Raw genomic sequence first — 6,164 nt, 5'->3', positions numbered from 1 at the left:
CTCTCTCTCTCTCTCTCTCTCTCTCTCTCTCTCTCTCTCTCTCTCTCTCTCTCTCTACTCTCTTCTCTCTGGACCTTAGCCCAGCTACCTCCTCACCAGGATCTTTGTATTTTACAAAGGTTCCTGCAGCTCCTGGGTTCAACCACCCTCCCTGAGACACAACTGTCCTGGTCTCTGGGACAAGTTCTGGTCCCATAAAGGCATCTTTGTGTCTCTGGACCAAGATTAGGCAGCTCTGAGTGTCTATAAACAATATTAAGAAGCTTTCTCTGATGGGTTTTGGGATTATGTGAAATCACCAGCACGAACCAGTCTTTAGCCCCCACCACGGAAGCTGCTGCTGAGCAGGAAGCAACTTCCACCTGGGTGTGGGAGGTAGGGTCCCTGTGCTCTTTGGGACCAGAGGTCAGGAACCAGGCCAGCATTTCCTTATCACTGGTGAGTCCTTGCTGTACCTGGCATGTTTTCTCCTGCTCACATGTAGAAACCATCTATCTAAGAACCTCACTACTTACATGTGTTTCAGTCCTGGAGACAGGAGGAGAATAACACACACCTAATTGGCAGAGCTTGGGACACCAACAGTGCTCTGAGCACCAGTGGGAGCCTCTGGTTGCCTGCCACTGTCCCCTCCTTTGCTGTGTCCCAGTTCTCCCAGTGTTCACAGGTAGTAGTCCAGTTAAAGTGGCAACAGGCACTAAAGGGAACAGTTAGGTGACCTGAACATTTTCCTGGGGAGACAAGCGCAAGTATCTCCCCACTAGATGCATACCAAAACCAAAGAATGACTCCACCAATTTCCAACTGGAAAACCAAAGGCTTGGGCTTATTGACAGAGCATGTGTGATCCTAAAGCAACTCTGCCATGTGTAAGTCTTGTCCAGCATGGATGGTGACTTCTACTTCATTTCTTCAATTAAACCCTTCAGAGTCTGTACTCCAGCACCTCCTGAGACCAGGGGACCACATATAGCTAGCTCAGAATCCCCTTTAGGGTGGTGGGAGGTACAGAGAGAATGGCTGGAATCTCAGAGAGGATCCAGTAACTTCCCCAGCACCTCCTTTCATGACTAAACATTGCAGTCAACAGGCCGGATGCTGAGCATCTCCTGCAAGGAACTGAAGCTGCTCTGATGGAGATCGTGGCTGCTGTGCCCAGGAGGATGGCAGCGTGTGTGGAGGGTAGTGCTCAACTCTAGGTAGGACAGGACATGGTGCCAGCCCATGGCAGACAGGATCTGGGACTTGAGCTTATATTCTACTGAGGGCTAATACTCTCAGGACACAGCAGTGCAGATGCCAGAGCCGCCACTGGGAGATGGAGATGACAAAGCAAGACAGAAAAGCTTCCCATCCCCAATGCTGCAGGGCCTGAAGTATTTCCCTGGGGAACTCCTTTATTTCCTGGTGGTGGTTGCTGTGGGGTTGCCTGCTTCTGGTCACCTCCCTCTGCACCTTTGCCCCTGATCCTCAGTGAGGTCCCAGCTTCACGGTGCTGCCCTGTCTAGGTACTCCTGGAGGGCCAGTGTCTGGGCCTTACGTGACATTTCCACGTAAGGAGAACTTGATGGCTTCATCACAGCACTGAGCCAGGAGGTGGCTCCTAGCGGTGAGGCCCATCCGGAAAGCCATGGAATGCCAACAAAACAACAAATCAGCCACACAGTGGGCTGCAACTTGTCCCCATGTCTGTCTAGTAAACCATTTCAGAGACTGTATCTCCATCAGCAAAAGCCCAGCTGTGGACTCAATGTGAAGCCTAAAGTGCCAGTGTTCGTGGTGGGATGTGGGTGACGTCGGTGACAGCCAACCCTCAGAGTCCCCTGATGCTATGACCAACACTTCCTGACACACTGACACCCGGTCAAGTGCCTGCCCCTCCCTTTTATCTTCTCTGACTCATAGCCTTGAAGGGCAGGTCTGAGGATGGTAACCACACAGTCATGAGTGGGCCTGAATCTCCCCCCGCCACACAGGTTCATGTGCAGAAGGCTTAGTCCCAGCTGGTGGCCTTATTGGGGAGATTCTACAGACCAAGACTGGAGCTGGTAGAAATTAGTCATTGAGAACACGTCCTTCGGCTAAATCTTATCCAGGCCCCTTATCGTCCTCTCTGCTTCCTTGACGGCACGAGATGCCAGCTGTTCCACTCAACCTTCTCTGCCATGATGCTCTACTCACCACAGGCCCTCGGCCATGAGACCAAACCATCGTGGGCAGAACCTCTGACACCAGGATTTAAAATAACTCCTTCTTCTTTAAGTTGCCCTCTCGTGTGTTTAAGGCGATGATGAAAACCTGGCTGATACATTGTCAGCATGGACGGAATCTGAGAGGATAGTGGGGCTGCCCCCCTCCCCGAGACAACGTGAAATGTCCCACCTGTGACTCAGAGGTTCCTCAGGAGAGCCAAGTCCCTGTTGCTCACAATGCTAACTTTCTCATTAAAATACCTTTTATCAGAAGTAATTTCATTGCTGATAAAAGTACAAAAACAGTCTCCTGAGAGAAGAGCAAACCACGACACTGGATCAGTTGCCAACCACAGGCAGGTCAGCAGACCTTGACAACAGCCTGGGCTTTCCTCACAATGTCAACTCTGATAGGGTTGCAGGACTTGACTTCCTGTTAATCTCCAAGCAGAGAACAAAGAAAGGATTGTCATGACCTGAGTGGCAAGGCAGTTCTGAGCTCTGCCAGCCAGGAATAGCCCTGTAAAGGGAAATTACTGGGTTGACTTCTCACAGAGAGAACAGCTCTGTAGGACACGGTCAGCTGAACAGAAAAACAAGCATTGAAAAAGCATTTCAAATCCCAGGAACAACACTAGAGTCAGTGAGGAAAGCTCGCCGCTTAACATCAAGGAAGCAACCACCTTGTGGACGTGAACAAAATGTTGGAGAGACGTGGCCAAGCTTTGGTGGCAGCCAAGCTCACAAGCCCACGGGAATGTTCCAACCACCAGGGAAATGAAGATGCCACATGCCTAATACAACAACGGGACATTGTAGACAATACAACTTGTGTGCACTGCTGGGGAAACACGGGAGGGGTACATGTATTTTGGCAAACAGTTTGCGAGTTCTTATGTTGGCACACATACTCAGCATATGGTCCAGCAATTTCTCTCAGGTGTACACACAAAAATTCAAACAGGATCATACTAAAGCTTACAGCTAAGTTTTCTTTTTAATGGCCTAAAACTAGAAATGTCAGGGAAGCTATGGTGTGTCCACACAGTGAAGTACCAGCACTGACAGAGAGCGTGTGGATTGCTCTCAAGGGCATCGCACTGAATGGGCTCACTCAGTCCAGAGAGGCCACAAGCAGTAGGTTTAATCTGTAATGCTCCACAGAGACAAACAGAGCGGTTGAGGAAAGATCTTTAGGTCCAGATGCTATGAGACAGGGATGAGGAGACCATGAAGGGGAAGCAGGAGGGAGATTTGGAAGTGGAATGTGGACTTGTGATGGAAGTGATGTTATCCCCAGAATGAAGGTTAGTTTGACATTAAAGACTCAGTCCACACAATTCACCTATCAACAGAACCACTCCATCTGTTGACTGGGGAGGATGATGCTAATCTAATGTCTGCCCGGTGGGTTTTCAGTCCAGCACATGAAACTTTGTGAGGTGCAGCTGTCAAAGCTGATGTGGAGATTTGTGGCTGTGAAGACTGTAGCAGAAAAGAAGGCAGACTCAAAACCCACATTCTCAAGTTCCAGCTCATCTTACCTTTAAAACGTTACAGACCAGCCGGGTGGTGGTGGCACATGCCCTTAATCCCAGCACTCAGGAGACAGAGGCAGGTGGATCTCTGTGAGTTCGAGGCCAGCCTGGTCTACAGAGTGAGTTCCAGAATAGGTTCCAAAGGTACAGAGAAAAACCCTGCCTCAAATAACCAAAAAAAAAAAAACAAAACAAAACATAAAAATTACATGCAAGGTGTTAGAATAAATATACAGCTGATAATAAAAGAAAAATTCCATATTTACAGAGTTGAACAATATTGACAACCTCTGGCCAGGCTGACCAAGGCTAAGGAAATAACAGTGACATCATTAATTAAGTATCATTCTGGTACTAGCATGGCCTTACATGTAACTGAGTAAGAGAATATTGTGCTCAACCTTATGAGATTAATCTGATAACCTACACAAGATGCACAGAGTCCTTAGAAGAGCCAGTGTTGACGCAGGGAGGAGAGCAGCGTCCCCATGGCCCTGTGTATGTTAGAGTACAGCCGGGCATCATGGCTCCTGCCTATAATGTCAGCACTTGGGAGGCTGAAGCAGGAGCGTCACCGTGAGTTCAAGGCCAGCTGGAGCCATTTGGTGAGACTCTTACACTGAGAATCTTCACACTAGTTAAGTTCTGTAGTATTCTCAATTGATGAAGAGATTATGCTAAGATTCTCATAGTTGAAAGTCAATGTCTAAGTTGAAAAGACTTGTTTTGCTTTTTAATGGGGCCAAATAACCCCAATAAAAAGTCCGACAAGGACATTAGTAGAATTTAAAAACTTCAGGACAATTTTCACTGCAGGCGTGGACAGAAAATATTCCATAAAATCTGAGCACAGCTGAAGTCATAGTTTGTAGAATGCAGAACACATTGTAGGGGCCTGGAGAGCTGGCTCAGTGGCTAAGAGCCTGTACTGCTCCGGAGGATCTGAGTTCAATTCCTAGCTCCCATGTTTGGCAGCATACAACCAGCTCCAAGGGATTTCACACTCTCTCCTGGACTCTGAGGACCCACATACATGCACATTACACCACAGAGATACACACACACTATTCAAAACAAAATAATTCTTTCTTTAAAAAAAAACACATTGTAGGTAGATGTGTTTCATACCTGCAATGCAAGGTTAATTTGACACTAAAAATACCAAACTACCCATGTCACCGATAGCAGACGAAACACAATACCTGTGGGACCTCTCCACTGGTGGGCTTTTCATCTGTGATTACTATTTATACACAGAGCCAATTTATATTATGTTTTAAAAGTGCAGTTGCAGAACACAATACAACTCTGATCGACCGCGTTAGTGTGAGCCATAGCTTTTGGCTCCTTTAGTTCTGTAGTCCCAATCTCCTTGCCTGACTCCTGAGTGAGGTCAGGTGCTGCCCAGGTTACCCCTGCGTCTGGTAATGTCCCCAGTCACCCAGCTGGGGGTTCTTTTGTTTTGTATGACTAGAAATCGTGGGTGGCAGGGAGCTTTTCTGGAGCTGGTCCTTGAGCAACTTTTGCATTTCTCAGATGCAGTGAGCGGCTGCAACAGATAGCAGGGGACCAGGAGCAAGGGGCACCATCCAGTGTTATAGCTCTCATGCTGGCTTCAGCTACTGGGACGGTTAGTGATGTGTGATAGCTCCGTATAGGCCCAGAAAGGCATGATTCCCCATCTGTTGACAGTGGTGAGTGTTTCAGGTCCAGAGCTGGGTGCCCGAGACCCTTGCCCTTTGAAGCCTGCGCAATCTCAGAACCCTTCTTGCACCCAGGGCCTTCAGCTTCTCATCTCTGGCTGCAACTTTCTGCCTTCAGCTCTACTGTCCCATCTCTTTCCTTTTTCCGCCCTGGCCATCTACCAGAACCTTCTTGCTGCCTCTTGTTTGTATGACCGCTGTCACAGTTTCCACCTGAGGTGGCAGCAGCCTTGTTCTCTTTTCTTTGGCTCCGGCCGTCATCATCAGTGTCGTGAGTGTGGCTGTTGTCTCAAGCTCCTGCTGTCTCTGCCTTCCCACTACTGCTGTGGCTCTTCAGACATTGTCTGTCAGCTGTCAAAGTTGCTGGCCCCTCCTTTCTTCAGCAGCTCATCTCATCTACTAGTGAGGGGTAATGAAGGTAGCCGGGAACGCACCACCTAAGGAGTCTTCTGTTCATTTATTTGTGTGTGCATGTCGGTGTCTCTGTATGTGTCTGAGTGTGTGTGTCTGGGTATGTGTGTGTGTCTGTGCATGTGTGTTTGTGTGTGTCTGTGTGTGTGTGTGTCTGAGTGTGTATGTGTGTCTGGGTATGTGTGTATGTCTGTGCATGTGTGTTTGTGTGTGTGTTTGTGTCTGTGTGTGTGCCTGTGAGTGTGTGTGTGTCTGAGTGTGTATGTGTGTCTGGGTATGTGTGTATGTCTGTGCATGTGTGTTTGTGTGTTTGTGTCTGT

This window comes from Microtus ochrogaster, chromosome 4 (assembly GCF_000317375.1).
Source record: "Microtus ochrogaster isolate Prairie Vole_2 chromosome 4, MicOch1.0, whole genome shotgun sequence".
NCBI lineage: Eukaryota > Metazoa > Chordata > Mammalia > Rodentia > Cricetidae > Microtus > Microtus ochrogaster.
The sequence above is the reverse complement of the archived record's forward strand: the minus strand, read 5'-3'. Positions refer to the sequence as shown.